Source organism: Eutrigla gurnardus (assembly GCF_963514095.1).
Source record: "Eutrigla gurnardus genome assembly, chromosome: 4".
Taxonomy (NCBI): domain Eukaryota; kingdom Metazoa; phylum Chordata; class Actinopteri; order Perciformes; family Triglidae; genus Eutrigla; species Eutrigla gurnardus.
This window is the reverse complement of record NC_139918.1, coordinates 22220360-22239998: the sequence shown is the minus strand read 5'-3', so window position 1 is coordinate 22239998 and position 19639 is coordinate 22220360. Positions and strand designations below refer to the sequence as shown.

Genomic DNA, 19639 nt, shown 5'->3' with positions numbered 1-19639 from the left:
CTCTGTCAGTTTGCATTTTAAACGCTTCACAAAGTAAGTCAAATCCGGTTTGTGCATCCCTTGTTTGCAGTCAGACTTTCCCGCCCCCCGGTTCTGCCAGGCCTCGCTATTCTGATGGGAAAAGGCTAAACACAATCACAGGAAAGGACATGCCTAATGTGAAAACATACTGGTTATTCTGTTATGATCACTTATGCTCCGACAGTTAGTAATCCTTTTTGACTCAATAATGAGTCTAATGCCTGCTTGCGTGCGAAGCCATCTCCGTGTAATGCAGAGGAACCAGCGTGCAACTTATAAAAGGGCTGGAAAATTCATAGCCCTTCTGAGGGGCTCAGTGAAGTTGTTTGCCATGTTAATTGCTTTGTGACAATAGGAGGCTTTAAATAAATCTGCACCATTTCGAGTGACTCAAGCTTTTCCAAACATTTTCAGTTTACTCTGTCAATTAATTATCTCAAATATTGTCAGCAACATTACCTGGGAGTAGAAATGCGGAATTGCTGGGAGGCTCCAGAGCTCAGACATGGATATAAAGCTTATTAGGCAGGAAGACTCACAAAGCAATCAGCAGCCTTTCTTAAGACTCAACTATCCAGAAGGGCTTAACCAACACTATTTCACACTATTTCAGAGACAGCAGTTTTATCTGCAGATTCAAGATTAAAATGAACAATTTTATATTTCTCTGACAGCTGCTCCTAGTTCACGCCAAGGATAAGGTTCATATCTATATATATAGGCCTTGACAAAGAAAGATATTGGTGGAAAAACTGCTTATCTTGGTGTTTGACATATTAAGAACAATAGGCTACTTCTTTCACTCCAATTCTTGGTGTTTTCGCCGTCCTTTTTCTCGTCTAAATACATGCCCAGAGGAGTAAACGTAAACTGAAGATGCACAGATTGTGAGCGAGTGAAGCAAGCTGGTACATGCAAGTGTGTGTGCATGGTCGTGCCTGCAGCGGAGGAGGGGGCTCGTTCCTATGTTGGAAAAGAGAGCCTAACCGCTCAGAGCTTCTTGAGCTATAAATCAGTGCCCTGGTCAACCTGGCCAAGAGCATTTTCAAACCCATTTGCAGAAGATAATGCCAGCTATTCCTCCCGGCCCCAGGGACATGGGAGCCAGCCTCATGAATCATTGCCCCTTTTAGAGGTGCTGCAGCATGGATCTCACCTTGCTATGTCCATAGCGTTCCCTGACTCTTCCTGGTGGGCAGAAACAAAGTGTGTCAGTGACGGAAAACAGTTGAACCATGACCGAGGAGTTCCAAAAGTCAAGTCACGAAGCGGAAACGACTCAGTTCTGAAACTAACCAGGTGGAAGAAGATGAGTATGGCTCTACAATAAACTATTGATAGTAGGAATACAATATTGACAAATGCCTAAAGGATATGTACTTTATGTCAATGCTCAAAGCAACTTCATCTATATTAATTAAGGGTTTTGCATTAGTTCACTAAATAACAAATTTGAAGTTTCTTTCAACTAAAATGTATTGCTTGTACTGTCACAATGTATTATAAAATAAATGTTAAGGATCTTTATTTATTTATATATATAGTTTAAGTGTATTTTGTGTTTTGTGTAAGTCATAATAGTAAAGGGCAATATAGGTTATTAGGATTATAATTGAACAAATATTGATTTTGGTCTATGCTTCAACAATCAATAACACCATTCCATTTATAAAAGCTAACTTAGATTACGAGGATATCCTACTGCAAGGTGAAACACGGTTAAACATTTCTGGTATGCATATTCTGGGTTGATCCATGGGGGAATTGTAAAACGTTCTTTCATAAAACCTCTTTTGGGCAGACCTCTTTCCGCCTTCCCCTTATCCACATAACTTGCAATGGATCAAAACTAGGATCACTTTAAAGCCAAACCTCTGAATCTAATCAGGCATGTGGTTATGGATGATCAGGTGTCATCCCTTAGGATTTTATGTCCTTTTATGGCACATTTATTTTAATGTGTATTGAATATTTATGTTTGTGTCTTGTGTAATGGCATATGTATTCTGTATGGCACTGTTTTTCTATTAATAAAACGCCATCCAGCTATAAACATCGCAAATTAGCCCAGGCCGTTAATGCTGATATGTGGTGTTTGAGGTTTTAGGAGAATGTTTTTGCTTGTATATCTGTCCCTAAGAATATAAACATAAACCTGTTTATTTATATAAAAGACGTACCACACCCATGGGTGTGCTGCAGTGGAATATATCCTGTAGACCTTGTTCAAATGGAAAACAGCCTTTTATCTTGTGTCCATAAACATTAATAAATTCCATTTATTACAGGTAAAGCCAAATGAGTTCCCCTCCCTCCACCACCTTAATCATTCTTTAACCTCATGCTGTGGTATTCCATTACTTTTCCTGACTACAGTTAGGAAAAGTTGACAGCTCTGCACTACAGGGTGCAACCTTGAAACATACTCATGGTGAGACTGATGAATGCTGGTAATGTGCAACTACGTAATGGGTAATGTATGTTATTATATAGTATGCTATTATAGCCCATATTTATATATAAACACTATACGGGGAAACAACTTATCATCTTGGTCTCTACACTTTCTTTGAAAAGGACGTTCCACGTTACGTCCCTGGGTGACTTATATAACAACCACTGGAGTAATGTGTCTTATATAACCTCAAGCATGCAAGAGGTTATACAGTACACCACTAATATTGATGGGCTAAACAGACAAACTACTGATAAAGATTACATTATTTCAACGTCAGTAATTATAATAAGTACTCAAAATGTCAACGCAAAGTGTTTACATGTGCATCACCTTTGATGGAATATTTTACCATTTATTTATTCATTCCTACATGCATAGATGCAATTTCTCACAAATTAAAGCCACATTACTTGTTTACAGCACGAACGTTAATGATATGCCATAGGCTTCTTTACAGCCTGACCATATGAAACGTGCTTCACATATTTCAGCATTAGACAAGCAACAGCCCTGAGAGTGAATTATTTACAGTAAGTCGCCTCATACTCAAGTCTTTGCATGCTTTCTTGTTGTGAGAACAGCACTCTTCTAAGCCTTGCTCAGCCCTTAATTCACTTAAGTCACTGTATTATTGCATTACATGGCTTTATTGGAGTCACTTGTCTTCACTTCAATGGCATACATTTGGTTTAAGCAAATCACAGCATCTAGAAAGACATCTCCTCGACTGGCTGTGAAGGCTCACGCGACAATCTTTGCTCAAAGCAAAAGCCACAGGCCAAGGCAACGTGTGGAGAGGAGGGGAATACCGCAAATGAGGTATCATCTGTACAGCTTATATGTAAACTCAGTCGAGAGATGTAATGTAATGTAACAGTGATGTCGACCAAAAGGGAAGAAATCATCAGACTGGCATTAGCAAAATCCTGCTTATGAAATGCCATCTTTATTTTTTCTTGCTGTCCCATTGCCTGACCATGAGGTCCGGTGTGACATGATGACATGCTGTCAACACTAATGGTCTATGATGGCATCAAGGCTCTGTCAGGAGGACACACTAGGTGCTCAGAGCCAAGGCCCTTGGTAGTCCTCCACAGACAAAAAGCTGTCATCTCTGTCCCTCACCGCCAAAGTGCCCCGCCCCCACTCCCTAAAATCCTATCCATCTGCCTTATCAGCGGGGCAGACGGAGTGCAAGGCATGCACTTTTCCACCATTAACTGTTCCAGCTAGTGGCAATAAGGGTTCCTGTGTCTACAATCAACACATGGCCGGCTACTGAATTTTTTGTTTCTGTAAGCAAAAAAAAAAAGAAGCATTTGGCTTGTCTTGACCAAATTGCCATAAAGTCATCCTTCTAAAAGGGTTATGGTTCCAGCTGTCAGTCATGAACTAGATTTATCCCTTCCATGAGCTAAGAGCAACCTAGTGAAGTGTCTTGACATTGATTTTTAATCCTTTTTTCAAACAGTCAGCATGATTTTTGCACCTGAAAGTGCATACAAAATCTCTGACTTCCCATGTACTTGTATAACTGTATTCTTGACAAAACTTGTAATGGCTTGGACAGAGATTCCCTTGGGGGAAGAAGCTTTTAGAGAAGAAAAAAAATAACAGGAAAAGCTATGATTTGCTGACATCCTTCCAATGAAAGGAGTGCAAGATAAGTCACAATTGCTTCTCTAAAAACATAAATAAAGAACGTCTGTCAAACCACAAATATTTCTACCCCATCATCAGTTATGTAACGGTCGTACAGCTTGTTAAATGTCAATAGTGAATTATAAAGTAAATGTAAAAAGACATTTTTTCATCTCTCAAAGGGTGGGTTTGCTTGCCTCCATGCGCTGCTCATAAAAGTAATGTTGATGAACATTGAGAATCCAGGCCAAGCTCAGTGTGAAAACTGGCTCATTGTTCAGTGCATTCAACGTTTAATCTGCATAAGCTATGTGGATTTGTCACATTTCTTCCATTTTTGAAGCATGGAGTTACGTGCCATTTAAGTCCAGCCTGATAAGACAGCTGACTGTTTGACCTTCATGTAATGTTCTGCATCAATTGTGGTGCAGCCTGTGTGTTTGTGTGTGTTCTAATTAGATGACAATCTCAACAGAATAGGTTGACAATTTGACAACGACAAACAAAATGAATGACACCAGCCGGTGAGCCGTTGCTCCAATTTGTCTGTATCGAGCGTTTTGTCTGAAATGAAAGAGTGCGTCATCTCTGCACTTGTGCTGACTGGGCACGCTAAGGCACTGAGGTCTAACAAGCGTCGTAGCGTGCAGGTGTCAACTCCCCGGTACATTTACCAATACACGAGATGTGATGAAAACCGTCCATAACCCAGGATGAGCATCCAGACAGAATCTATGTGAGGATCTCAAACGGAAGGTGTAATAACCCACAAGAGGCGACCGTAGGACACGAAGCTATTTGGGCTCTAATGATTCATAAAATTCACAGCTGGATTTGATGCATTATAGAGGCATAACCGTTTTATATATTCTGAACACTGCAACAATAATGACCGCCTGAGAATGAGTCTCATATTTCAATTTACTATGACACTCAACTTTGTGAAAGTATGCAAGTATAAATATTTAAGAGCACGATATTAAACTGAGTTTTTGCCCCATTTTGAGTGGTTTTCTCGGGAGTACAACCCAAAACAAACGCAGGGCTCTACAATACAATAATTACAAACTACATGTGGTGTCAAAGCGCGAAACGACACTTGAGCTGAGCAACCGCACCGCTGTATTGTTTGACAGATACTGATTAAAGTGTACGGTCAACTGTTTGAGTCATCCCGTGTATCAGATCAAACACACTGCACTCTAAATGGTATATTCTACCCCGAGAACTCATGTTACCATCAGTCCAGTCTACACAGACCATTGGTACCATTCACTGATGCCCTTTGCAACAGTCCTTTGCAACAGTCCGAAACCCCAGAATATTCAAAAATGTTTATAACTCAGAAAAGCAACACATAAAAACCAGAACATATTTGTACCAATTAATAGAAGTGTTAATTATTTCAGGCACTTTCCAGCTGCAGTGAGCATTCAACGTGAAATGTTATGTTTCACATAATTACTCTTAAATGTCAGCGGAGAGAAGTAAAGTGAGCAATGACATATGCAAGCATCCTCTATATGGGAAACAAAGATAAATACACAAACAATTACAACACCTGTAAACAATCCGCTGTTATGTGTTTGGTGGTTGAGTTTTTTAATTAGATGGCCTGTGTGGTGAATACAAAGCCGTCTGTGACCATCTGAGATGACAGGGGCCGTGGATGTCTAGCAGTAATTTCTACATCTCACTACAGACTGTGTTATGCATAGCAGTAGGCAGCAATGTGCACATTGTGATTGGGTTATTCCCCATTTGTCTGAAAGTTTAATTTCTCACATCAGAAAATCTTTCAATGCCAAAAAGGGCCGTGACATTTTTGAGCTGCCAGCAAGTAATAAATCGAGGAGTTGAAACCTTGACATACTTCTTATATTTGATTAAAAGGAATTTAAAGGAATTCCAAATATAATACAATTATGGTAATCTAATGCTGATTGTGGTTATGTTAATGCTGGTATTTTTTACAATGTCAAATGAAAATATCACATTTAACATTTAAAAAACCCTAATAGAATCAAGTTTGGCACCGTCAATGACTGTAACTGAACACAGACTCTAGTTGCTGTCTTTCCCCCCTCTTGCTCTTCAGCAGCACTTGGAATTTGTAATGAGTTGTGTGTTTTTTTAAGGCTTAGGTGGTGAAAAATGTAATTAAGCCTGCTTGGTTCATTTAAGTAATGGCTACCTTCTAACATATGTTAATACGGAACAAGTGCAAAGAAGTCATAAGGTCTCGACACAACAAATTGCCCACGCTAATTTTCACAGAATTTGGACTGCAGTTCTAATTCACACATAATGGCTGTGCGGGGGGGGGGGGGGGGGGGGGGGGAGCTCTACCTCTACAGAAAAGGCTGCATAATCCAAAGCAGATTGAGCCCCTATGTCTAGGAGGGCCTTCTGATTAAATGACAAACAGGACTGATTAACATTTGACCTTTCAATATCATCTATATTCGCTATTTCCCTCAGCTGCACTAACATACTTTGAAGTAAAGACAACAAATCACACACGGAATGGATAAAAATAGGCCTCTAATGGTTGCCTGGGCGATTTTTAGGCCGTGTGTCTGTTTCCACTTTCCCCATTGCAGGGGTGCCCTGTAAAACATTGGTGTAAATGGTTTATAATGCCACCAGTGGACTCTGAAAGGGGAGACCTGGTTTCAATCAGCAGTCAAATTGCTCCTGTATTACCCTTGCATACAGAGTAGTAAATCACTCATTGCCTTTATGCTGCTGATGTTGAGGAACAAGCATTGTTCAAAATCCATCAAGCGTGCTACTAAGTGCAGCCTGTCTATATGTGGGGATGGGATGCTAAACAGGACAATGGTGGTTGCTTGCAGTGTCTCTTTGGACGCAAGAGTAAGAAATCCTGAAGCAGCACACGTCTTGTCTGTAGCTGAATCTGAATCTGGAAACCTACGGTAACTAGCTTGACTTGCAGCCTTAATCTTTGAGTTAAAGGCTGGCTCCTATAAGCCCCGTGCCTTAAAAGAAGAGACCCATCACAACCAGTTTGAACCAGTCTGCCTGGTTAAAAAGAGTCCTCGGTTTCTCGGTGCCAACGCCCTGACAGTAGGCCAGTGAGGCATCTCGGAGCAGTTATAATCCCCTATAAACTCAAGAAATGCTGACCCCGCCCACCACAGACCAACACACAGTAAGCAAAACCTCTCATTATAACTCCAGGGCCCTGAAATTACCACGATTTTACCCATATGGAAAGCATGAGAAAGCGTCAGTTGGGAAAGGGTTGTGCCGAGTGGTTTTTCAGTGTGTGGCCACAGAGGAGCTGCTTTTCTTTAACAGTGCCGTTCAGCCCGGCCCATGCCAGGGAGCTCCTGCATATGAGGAAGCTGAGGCAGATGCTCTGGCTACTAGCCCGAGACCAGGACTGCTAGAAAATACACAACACAGCTTCAAGCAAATGCTCACACAGGCCGGGGATTTACCCAGGACAACAAACACAACAGATGCAGCATTAAGAATGTTAGTTAGGCTGAAATTGTCATTCAAATGTTTTTTTTTTTTTAAATGGTTGCCATTGTTGCATTCAATGTCAGATATTTGTCGAACAACAACTGAAACTAAGTTGCTATGGTTATCTGAACCTGTCTAATGGATATTTACATCATTATTTGTTTGAATTGTAATCAGTTGAGAAACAAACAAGATGTTGATTCTCCTCCAAGTGAACCTTTGTTATGTTAAACAGAAATTAATAAAGATTTGCCATGAGTCGAACCACATTACAAGCATTATAGTTTAGCTGGCTGCAATGTCACCTAGCTGATAAATGATATGTCCTAGCAAATATGGATGCCTAGCAGATGACGTCACCAGCTAAGCGCCTTGGCTACTTTCAATTCTGAGACACTCTTTCCCACCAAAAAATCCCAGCAGACACCAAATGAGTTGTTGACTCTTCTGGCAAGAGACAAAAGAAGAAAGCACTTCGGCGATGCACTTCCTGTACTCTCTCAGGAGTCACGTTGATTAGGTCAAATAATTCATGTCTTCCATTGAATCATTTTGGGTTTGAAGTGGTAGAGTATAAATGCCTGATAGCTCGTGGGAATGTGTCAGTATTCAGCAAATAAACACTAGGGCTCCAACCATGGTAGAATATATATTACCATATTTTACAGAAAATGCCAGAACGATAATTGATTGTATAACGGCTTCAACAGCCCACAAAAATGTAGAACAAATAGGAAATGAATCAGGATAAGCACAGCAAAGGAACCCTGCAGCTTCCCAACAACACTTAGCCAACATGATTGAAGAAAACCTTAATGCATCCGCAGCATGGCACCTAACTGCACTGTCGACGAAGGTTTAAATGATAAAATATATAATGACAGTTAGCTCTCGAGAGCCAAACAAAACAAGAGAGTCACTGACGTAATGAGAGAATTTACAGTGCGACTCTGCCGCTGAAAGGGAACGTATTCTTCGGTGTAAATGGAACAGCCCACATGTAAAAGCCATGATGTTTTAAAGTAGGCTGCCCCACTGAGGCCTCTGCCACGCAGGCCACAACCTAAAGAATGCTTTACTATCCAATTACCCTGAATCTAGAGTAACAAAAAAAAAAAAAAAAGCATGTCACTATCTTTTTGAGTAGGCAGAAGCTGAAGGTTAGACGCACAAACATGCAGCAGGGCCTGCAATTCAGCTGCAGAAAGCCTCTGATGCAATTCCAAGAAACAAACCCACCCTGTATTATCCCGTTGGGCTCGCGGTTAGGTCGTTTCATTGTGTGCTATAGAGCTATAATCAGATTCACGTATTGATAAAGGACAGCTACTTTGGCACGTCACTCTTGCTTCCAATCCTTTCTTTATACACACCAAACAGAGCTGCGGGCTTGATGCAATGCTGAGGATCTTTCTGTATATCCACGCAGTGGGGGGAAAAAAACACCATCCTATTCTATTCCTGCTCAAGACCGAAAGAGGGCTTTGGGCTAATGGCAATCAGACGAAGCAGCGCACCTGCAAAACCTGTCAAAAAAAAATGCTTTTTACAATAATGAATGACTGCTGAAATGTAGCCATCCGCAAGGAGAAAATGCATGACATGAAACCTGTCTCCACGGCCAGTGCTGCAGCAATACTGTTTTCTTTTTTTCTTTTTTTAAGGGCAGATGAATGACACATGCATCACTGGTGAAACACATCGCCATACAATAAGTCAAAAATGGTGATGATAAAGAAAGAAGAAGGAGCATCTCTGGCGCTGCTCACTGACATGGCCACGCTCTCATGCACGCGCACACATGAAGGAGAAGAGAAAAAAAAGGGCAGGTTTGGAGAGTATGGCACCTCATGGCAACGCATGTCTGATGTAAGGTCAAAAACGGGAGCAAATCCTTTACATTGCAATTAGACAACACAAAAAAAAAAAGAGGGTGACGACAGGCTCACGCCCCACGGACCACTGCTGCTCCCTATTTATTATTCCATTAGTGATTCTCGACAGATTTTCTGCTTGGTTGAAGCTTTCATCCCCGCAAAAAGACCACCGTTACGTCAACGTGCTCGCTGAAAAAAGTGCCTGCGGTCAGTTTATTGTCAACTCTGCGCATGTTTTTGTATGTGGAAAAATTCACTTATGAAATAAGTGATACGCGACGAAAAGTAACGTCCACATTCACCTTCATTACTGTGGACATTTTTTTGTGTGTGGAAATTAAGAGGCGAATATATCTGTGAGACTCGCACAAGCAGACCGGTTGTTATTCGCTCTCATTCGGCAATAAAAGTTGCTGTTAGCTATGTATTCGTGGTTAGCCTAAATTAAAAAAAAGACAGCAACAAACTGTGTGCGTGGCCGTCTGACGTTAGCCGAGGACCGACTTTGCCAGACGGAGCCGACTTAACCGTTACACCTTTTTTTTTTTAAATAAGCGTTTCAAAGTAACTGCAGTTAATAAAACGAGCTCAACAAACAAGATAAATCAACGTCTCGGCAAGTTTGCTAACGGCGACGCTAAAAAAGCTGCGTCTCAAGTTCAATGGGGGACATTGAAGGGAAAAGATAACGGAGCACACTTACTGAATCTCCTCTTTGTCACCGCCGTTGGCATTTCTCTCTCCGGCTCCCGAACCGCCGCGTTTAGTCCTTCAGTCGGTAGCGAGCACACAAATCCACTTCATGTAATTAACAGCCGCAAAAACACGAGAGTTAGAACCAAAGAAGACAGGGGAGGAGGCGGAGGCGGAGGGGGGTACGAGTCCACTGCCAGAGGAACACGAGGTCCTATATCCCGGCCGGCCGACCGGGGTCGTGGAGACTGGATCTATTCGTGGCGGCTCCCGTGTCTCGCTGCTGCTAACGGGTTAACGTCAGCTTCGCTCAAGTGTTGAGTGTCGCTGCGTGCGCGCGAGGAGGCGAGAACAAATGTGTTGTCGGGGGGGGTTCTCTCTCTTTCTTTCTTTCTCTCTGTCCTTCTCTTGCAAGATTTCTTCTTTTGCAAGTTTAATTCCTAAGCACACGTCTGTAAAACAGAAGGCGCCGTGGAAGGTTAGGGGAGTTGGTAACGTCTCGCTCCCTGCTCACAGTCACGCTTCTTTCTGCCTCTGTGGAGAGAGAGAGAGAAAAAAACACAGGTCGGTCAGGCAGGATTTTTTTTTCGGATTCACTCGGCTACACTCGCTGCTGTGTCCATTCATTGAGTCCCTCAGCCTTCTGGGACACACGAAGAGGATCTCGCACCTGTCATTTTAATCTCTCTGTTTGCACTAAGCACTTGCTAAAAAAAAACTAGCAACTAGAAAACTCTGGTGATTTTTTTTTGTTAGTCAGAATGCATGGTGATGTAGGAGATATGACAGCAGGTCGGAGAGACAACCCAGGGTAAACACACACACCTCATTATAACAGTGGGATTAAACTATTGCTCATTTTCCAGGGGAGCCCCCCTCTAACTCATCCCGGTGGTCCCTCCAGGCACCACTCTGGGAGCCATGTGCAATAAGCAAAGTCGTGAATCATCACTGAGAATAGAACATGTATAAATACTGCCCTATTATCCCCATTTTCAAGAGCAAAAATAAAATGCATCTACGGTCCCCCCCACTCACCTTCCTCATCTTCGCTCTCACCTTGCGAAGGCTCAGGACAAGACTGTGATTCATAATTTATATGTGTAGGCCAACTTGCTGCTTCTTTCACCAGCGCTTCAAATAGTTTTTTATTGTTGTTGTTGTTGTTGTTGTTGTTGTTGTTGTTTTACACAGCCTTGGGAGAGATTTTCAGAAAATATTCCCCATGGTTCAGCGACACACATGCATGTTTACAAGCTGTCTTTGACAGGCATATTAATACTTAAACGACTTTTTTTTGCAACTTGTTCACATTTGAAAAATGAAGAAAGGCCTAAAGCTTTGCGGTCCTTTGGGATTTTGCAGATGGTATCAAAACACTTCGAATTTTGATTTGGCATTTCCAATTTCAAAACGACAAACTGACAATCGAGGACAGGTTTTGGGAACGACAGAATTCCAAAGCGAAGCAATGTGACGGGCACAGAGAGAGAGAGAGAGAGAGGGAGAGAGGGCCTTGCTTACAGTGCAGCTCGGCCGTTAGTGCATGAGCACTCAAGCGACTCAGTCGAACGTGCAGGGCATGGATGCTGTGACCCCCGGTAATGAGGACCTGAATATCTTTAGGATTCTGACATCCCATCTACTCCGCCTCCTCACCTTACCGGGATCAATCGTTAACTTAGCAGGACTCCCGCTGAACTGCAGCCCAGTTACCGCACCTTCCCCTAATGACTGGCGCAAATGACGTGCACACAAGTTTTACCTCGTCTTGAGTAATCAGGTGGGTCCCTTTATTCCGCCACGCACACATCGCACGTGCACAAACGTGCACACAAACACGAATGAACTCCATGTGACAAGATGAGCTGCTGTGGAACTGGAAAGGGAATTCTGCTGGAACACTGGACAGAGCACAATGTTGTCAGACAAATAAGACCAGCCAGCGCTATTACACTCAGAGGAAGGCCAATGTTTTCATACAACAACCGTCAATACGCAGGTGCCAAACAGAAATTGGTGCACGCGCTCAATAAAGTTGTTACGGATCTCTGGCGGCCGACTCCAGACCAGCTCCAGACATCTCATGTGGAAAATGGAGCAGCCCTATAAACAGCCTTTGACTGTGAAGGTCAAATAAGATGCCTTGTTCTGTTTTGTTTGGGGGGCTTTTTTTAGGGGGGGGGGGGGGGGGGGGGGTGCTTAACAGTGCTTAACGTTCCTACAAGGGCAACCATGCTTTGAAAACCTTCAGCTTTCTTTGCGTATGAATATTGTAGTAATTAAGGAATGACATTTAGGATCTTAAACCCATTTTTTCCCCCCAGTCAATTAAACAACTCATATCCATCAGAGTATTAGAACAAAACTCTCGTTCTAAACCGGATCCTGCTCTTAATTATTGCTGCAATTTGGAATAAGCGGTTGGTTAAATTACTGCAAATCAAAAAAAGGGGTCTGAGGTACCAAATCAGCCCCTAACCATGACACTCCTGCAATGAAGCTTCATACATGGATCCTGTTATCAGCTGTTCCTTCTTATTAATTTTTTTCCCCCTCTGTGGGGAAATTAGTTGGGAAAAATTACTTGTAGAGACTCATTTCCATTAAGAAGCCCCTCAGTTGGTACTTGACGGTCTGAAGGCTGATTCACTACTGGTGCAGTTACTTTCCACTCCATGATCCATATTGCAAAGAATCTTTGAAAAATAACTATATAGTCTATGAGCATATTTTAAAATAGTAACTGTACATTTAAAAAGAAATACATGTATCAGATTAAACGTCCCTTGTTATAATAATAAACGGTATATACACGATCCTCTGAACTTTGAATTCAATTACCTCAATAACAAGTGGCATTTACATTGTTTAAATGAGTTACAGAGCACAGAATTAAATGAGCATTATGATGTCAGTTGTTCAGAATTCTATTATCACAATAAGAAACAATTGCCGTATTAGTCTATAAAACAGCGGCTGCGGAGTGGTCGCCACATTAAGGGATGAACATAACATGTTTCCATGTAATAGGAAATGTGTCCCACTCTACAAAGTAAGGAACTACAGTGTATTTCTGTCACACTGACACGCATCGTCGGCTTTGAGCCTCTCGAGGAATTCATTTTGTTCTCATGTCCTTCATCGGAAAGGAACTAGAATTACTGCCTTGCAGTTTACACCCATGTACAAAATGTCATTATTGTATCCCATTAGACATCCGTGTGAAATTCTAATAATTAGCAGATGAATTATTGAGTGATGAATGGGAACGTATTCTGTGAGGTCACGATGATCTTTGACCACCATAATCTAATCAGTTCATCCATGAGTCCAAGTGGACAGTGCCAAAGAGGAAGTCATTTGCTCGAGGCACTCCTGAGATATTACAAGAAAGGGGACGGATGTTAGCTCATAATGACCTTGACCATTGACCTCCACAATCTAATCAGCTGAGGTGGACATCTGTTGCATTTGTTGCAGAAATTCACACCAGACGTTCTGGAAACAACGTAAGGCCTCGGGTCACTGTTGCCGGCATCAAAAAACAAACTGATATTAGTGTTTGATGACGTTACTCGCCTCCTTTTTCTCGTTAATACGTTTCAGATAAATGCATTTTAGCTACTTTTAGCTCAGAGGTAAGAGTTTTCTCAGGCCTTTACAATTGTTATCATTTGTGTTTGCTCTTGTTTTTTGTTTGTGGTATTTCTCCTGTTACCTAAGTGTCACTGACCCAAGATAGATTCTGCTAATTCCTCCATATTTGTTTCTGGATTTGACCAGAAAAAGGATTTTCTCATGAGACTGATTGAGGTTGTTCGTGTTTTACAGCCCATCATATCATCAAAAATACATGAGATGTTCCCATTTTATTCTAATCAGTTCATTCTCAGACACAGCATGCTGTAAAAGTCTTAACTCATTTTGTCAGCTTGCTTGCAGTTTGAATAAAACATATTTTTTTGTGATAATACTAATTGATTTCGTTCAAAGAGAAAATGGTTTCTCAAGAACCAATCCACCCCTATCACCGACCCAGTCCTTGTACTTCCTGGGATCCGTCGTCACGCAGCACCTCAAGTGGGAGCTGAACATCAGCTCCTTCATGGGAAAAAAAAAGCACAACAGAGGATGCCTCAGCTAAAGAAGTCCAACCTGCCAAAGACAATGATGGTGCACTTCAACGCTGCCATTATTGAGTCCGTCCTCACCTCCTGCCCCGCCACCTGGTACGCTGCTGCCACAGCAGAGGACAAGGGCAGACTGCAGCGTTTCATTGGCTCTGCTGAGATCACCCTGGACACCAACTCTGGGAGCGGTTCCCCTCTGGCAGGAGGCTGCGGTTCATCACCTCGCGCCACAATAAGGGTTTCTTCCTATCTGCAACTGGCCTCAACAAACCACTGACATGGACTCTTACCTCCCCCCTTATACACTACATACACACATGTCTGCACAAAACTACCACATTTTTAGATTGTACATATTTGTATGGTACTTTCTGTATATTTGTAATAACTGCTTTTATTATTAGTTACATTTTCTCGTACTATATTTCCGTTATGAACCAATGCACCAAACCTTTTTTCTGTGCTCGATTTCACCAAGCTTCCTTTAAAATGCTCAAAATTTTTACTTTTTAATCACTGTGATATATAAGTATACTGTACAATGTTATTATACCGAACAATAGTGCTTTGCCCCAAATCCTAACCTCAAATAAATCACATAGAGTTGATGTATAATGATCAGGGGACCTTACATAGACTACAGAGCAGGATGCATTCATCTTATAACTATTGCGCAATTAACGCAGGATTCAATGAGGCAGGAAAACAGTTAATGGAAGTTAATGATGAGAACACACAGAGCTCTTTGTATCATTAACCAACATGCAGTCAAACATGGTAATGACTGCGGTTTCTATCTCAGCAGCTGGACAGAATGAAGACCCCAATTCAAGCAGGTCCCTCGCGGAGGTCTCGAGGTATTTCTTTAGAGGAAATGATAGCAAGAATAAAGTCACACTCAGCACTGAGCAATGTGATAATAAGTGATACCGTGGTTCCAGTCTAAATTCCAGGCGTAAAATGCACCCGTGAGACGCAGCACTGATGCCACATTAATGAGCAGGAAGTGCTCGCTGAGATGAACATTCAAACACAGAACAGAGAAATCCAACAGAAATATTCCGCCATTTAAACAGTGATGAAGTGTTGCGTTCCCTACCGGATTAAACATTTTTGATTAAGTCTACGCCGTCACTCATTTCCATCATTTCTGATTAGTTCAGGCAAATAATAAATTGTTTGTTTCTGTGCCAGACACAGAAAAACGGTTCCAACAGTGACATGGTATTAGGTACATTTGAATTCTTCAGAGCAGGTGCCCATAATATAACAGTTTCATAATTAAGACCTTTTAAAAGCTTTAACAATCACGAAGTAAAAAAAATATTTTTTTCATTATCAGTGTCGGAGATTAGGTTTAGTCTCTTTGTGACGACGCAGGTTTTTGTTCTCAGAGTTTGTGTCTCGCTACTCATGTCTGATATCGACTGAGTCATGCAAAGATTTAAGAAAATTCCATTTATGAGCCTAATTGTAGATAAAAGAACACGATCAACTGAACAGCATTTTTACCGCATCATAAGGAGAGAGAGAGAGAGAGAGGTAGAGAGAGAAATGAATTATCTGAAAAATGCTGCTACTTCAAAGACTGGAGCCACAAGAAACACATAGCAGCGTTTTCACAGAAGCTATATTTGAAAGGGGGGAATGCAGAGGAACAAAGAGGAAGAGACAGCAGCGGTGTGTGTGAGAGAGCGAGGGAACGAGTAAGAGAGTGGTGGGTTGGAATTGGATGAAGGACACATAAGCTCTCATTGAGTTGGCAACAGTGAAAAGAGCCCTTGGTTATTGAAAAAAAGAAGAAATCAAAGGCAGAAAATTCCTGCAGAGGGATGGGGGCAGAGAAACAAGCCTGTCCTCCTCTTCTTTGTTTTTTTATTCCTTTCTCTTTTTCTCCCACTGTGGTTAGAGTAGTTAGCCACTCAGCAATAGAGGGGAGATGCATGGTAGCCAGCAGGTTGGCGAGGCCCTTGAGCATAAGGATCTAAGAAGGAATAGGAGGCGACGCAGCACAAATAGTTTTCTATTATGCGACGTGGAGGGTTTTGCTGAGTGTCAGAAGCTGCTGGAAAGAAAAACAGCAACACGCATTCTCCAACATCTTATGTGATGATGCGCTAATTATTCATGAAATGTAAAATATATACGGTGTGTGTGTGTGTCACGCATGGGCTCCCCCGCTCTAACTGACAATATTGCACATGTAAGGACAATAACAGCAAGGTCGCGACGCGGTGTGTAGCACAGGATACAGCATGGATTAATGTGCGCGCCGTGACAGCTCAGGAATAGACTCCAGTTTTTATGGACGGGGTCATCTCGCGGTAGCCAGCTGTTACAGACGGGAGTCGGCCCGTGATGGATGTGATGGACGGGCATTATCCCGCTGCGTCTTCCTGCCGTCCCTGTCAGCAGTTTCCCTGCAGCAGATTGGGTTCCACGAGTCATCCCTCACGGAGCATCGCTTTGGGAATCTGCTGTTTCAACCGCGCAGAGCATCCCATCAGACAAATGGATATTAGCTGGTTAATTTTTAATTCCTGAGATGCAAGGGAGCCGCGCTCTTTCATGGCTGGGAGGAGAGCTAATGGGCCTGGATTAGGTATCACGGGCGGATATCTGGGAACGGCCCCTTGGGAATGTTGTGTAGGTCTCTCCATTGAACACCATTAAGAGTCTTAGAGCAAGGCAGAAATCCTCTCAAAGACACACTGTCCAGCTATTGACCTTTTGGAGGCACAATGGAGGTCCTCACTGAGGAGATATTGAGTGGATGCTGAGAGCGGTTCATTAAGCCGTGGCGAGAGTGAAAACATGGTTGTACCTGAGGTCTGTTGCCGATCCGACACAGCCAGGCATAGATTTCTGTCTCCCACCGAAACGACTGCCCCGAGCCCACCAAGAGAGATCAACATGCGGCTTCTGCATGCGGAAACAATGGGCCTGTTTGTTTGCGAGGCTGCGGTCACCTTTGCATCGACGAAGAAAATCCCCCCCGCTGCGATCGTCGATGTGTTCACGCAAAGGCAAAACCAGAATACAATAGGGTTGACTGGCTAAGTGCACATCAAGCTGCTCCCCGGACAGATAGATTTAAACACCGCGGCCGTGTTTTCCTTGACCACCGAAAATAATTTCCTTGCTTTCAGTAGGATTGGCAGTGATGATTGTTTTTATTGACTCAGATGTTCCATTAGGCGAGGAGCTGCTCGGGGTAAATGGCTCCTGACAGCAGCACGGAGCCGGGGCTGATGATGCCCCGTCACCAGACCTCACACCAGGGTTATTAACTGGCCGCCACTGCTGCAGAGCGCCAGCGCTCCCCTGACAGTGACACACACACACACAGAAAATATAACGCTGTCCTCGGGTGCTTCCCTGCTCCTAACAGCATGTGGGTGAACGCAGAGGACTGAGGATAGGGACGGTGGCATTTTAGATTCAAAGGAGGTTGACAGAAGGAAATGAACTGAGACCTGGGGGGAGGGGGGGCAGACATTCATTCATTTTCATGCAGCGACTATGAAAAAAAAAAGGACAAGAGACTCAATCCAACAGAGTGCATTTAAAGTGAATAGCATTAGGTGGTATTACACCTCTTTTGTTGTTACCTGCTGCGTTATTTAAAAAGGGCTTCACACCGATAAATCATTTTATTTGGTGATCAAAAAGCCTGACAACATCTAATTGGGTGCACATATCACCTGAGTATAATTTGATGCTTTGTTGTTGGAAAGAGAGCGGGAATTTGCATCAACATAAAATCTTCTTTCATCTTTTGGTTTCGTCTGGTGATTCATTCATTGTTTAGTCTATAAAATGTAGGAAAAACGGTGAACAATACCTGTCCCAGGGCCCAAGGTGAAATTGCTTGTTTTGTCCAAAACAAGAGATAATCAACAGCGTTACGAAACAGAGAAAGCACCGAATCCTCACAATGGAGAAGCTGGAAGCAGTGAATGTTCAACAACTCAGCTTCACAAGTGACTTAAAGAAAAACACAACAGTGTGTTTGGGAGTTTAGGTTCCTCTGCAAATCATACACCCAGTGTGTTTTATGCTAATCAGTTAGCAGGCTGCTGGAAGTGCTGATTGATTTAATTGATACTCGTGCTGATGCTTATAGATTACCATGCTGTACCTAAATTAATAATAATAATAATAATATTAGAATGGCAGGAAACATGTATGTGATTTATAGTAAATATAACATTCAAAATCACTGTTGTGGGGCTGCACGGTGGTGTAGTGGGTAGCACTCTCGCCTCACAGCAAGAGGGTCCCGGGTTCGATCCCCGGGTCGGCCCCGGGTTCCTTCTGTGTGGAGTTTGCATGTTCTCCCTGTGTAAGCGTGGGTTCTCTCCGGGTTCTCCGGCTTCCTCCCACAGACCAAAGACATGCAGGATGGGGATAGGTAAATTGGTGACTCCAAATTGCCCGTAGGTGTGAATGTGAGCGTGTATGGTTGTCTGTCTCTACATGTTAGCCCTGTGATAGACTGGCGTCCTGTCCAGGGTGTACCCTGCCTTCGCCCAACGACAGCTGGGATCGGCTCCAGCCCCCCCGCGACCCTGAATACAGGATAAGCGGTAGAAAATGGATGGATGGATGGAAAATCACTGTTATGTTCAAAGAATTCTTGATTGACAAAATGATGTTTATCCAGGAAGCTCATCAAAACTCGAAATTTAAGTGACAACTGTAGTTGATGTAGTGGTTATGTCTATTGCCATTTCATGTCAGGGTGTCGGTCATAAATTGAAATGCTGAATAGTGTGTTTACCGGGATGTCGCCTGATCCTGTCAGCTGAACTCCACATGGGAAAACAGACATGCAGGTGGAATACGGTGAGTGACAAGTTGCAGTCGTTCAAATTGGGAACCGCGCATGCATGTGCACTTAAGCCTTGTCAGCATTTCTTAATCCCCCCCCCCCACACACACACACACACACACACCGGACTGTCCCTCCGTGACGACTCCACCTGTGTGAGGCAGCGTTACCGCCTGTGGTACCAGATAGAGCTATGCTGTCACACAGGAGTGATTAGAGCCTCCTCTTACAATCTCCCTCCTCTGTCCTTTCTCCACACATCATTACGGTAATACAGCAGGCTTTATTACCCCTCAGCACCCTGTCGCTGCCCCACGGCGGCCGCCTCCCTCCAGCCTGTGAGCGGCGGCCCCGGAGGGGTGGTGATGATGGCGGGGTTGGGCCCAGGGTCCCTGCAGCCCGGCAGCTTTAATTTCACGCTTTGTTAATGTCCCCATTGCAAGTGCTCGTCCTGCCTGATGCCCCCACAAACCACGGGCACATCCGT

General features: G+C 43.0%; 1 protein-coding gene across 12 annotated transcripts in view; it reads right to left on the bottom strand.

Moving 5' to 3' along the window:
• Window positions 1-10514, bottom strand: part of ptprfb (protein tyrosine phosphatase receptor type Fb) — a 154754-nt gene extending 144240 nt beyond the window's left edge. For 2 of the 12 annotated variants that reach the window (XM_084008634.1, XM_084008643.1), the window contains exon 1: window positions 10196-10512. The gene's annotated coding sequence lies outside the window, so the exon portion shown is untranslated. Of the gene's footprint in view, window positions 1-10195 lie in introns of all 12 variants that reach the window. The other 10 variants (XM_084008635.1, XM_084008638.1, XM_084008642.1 and 7 more) reach the window with 8 other exon arrangements.
• Window positions 10515-19639: the final 9125 nt, after the last annotated feature.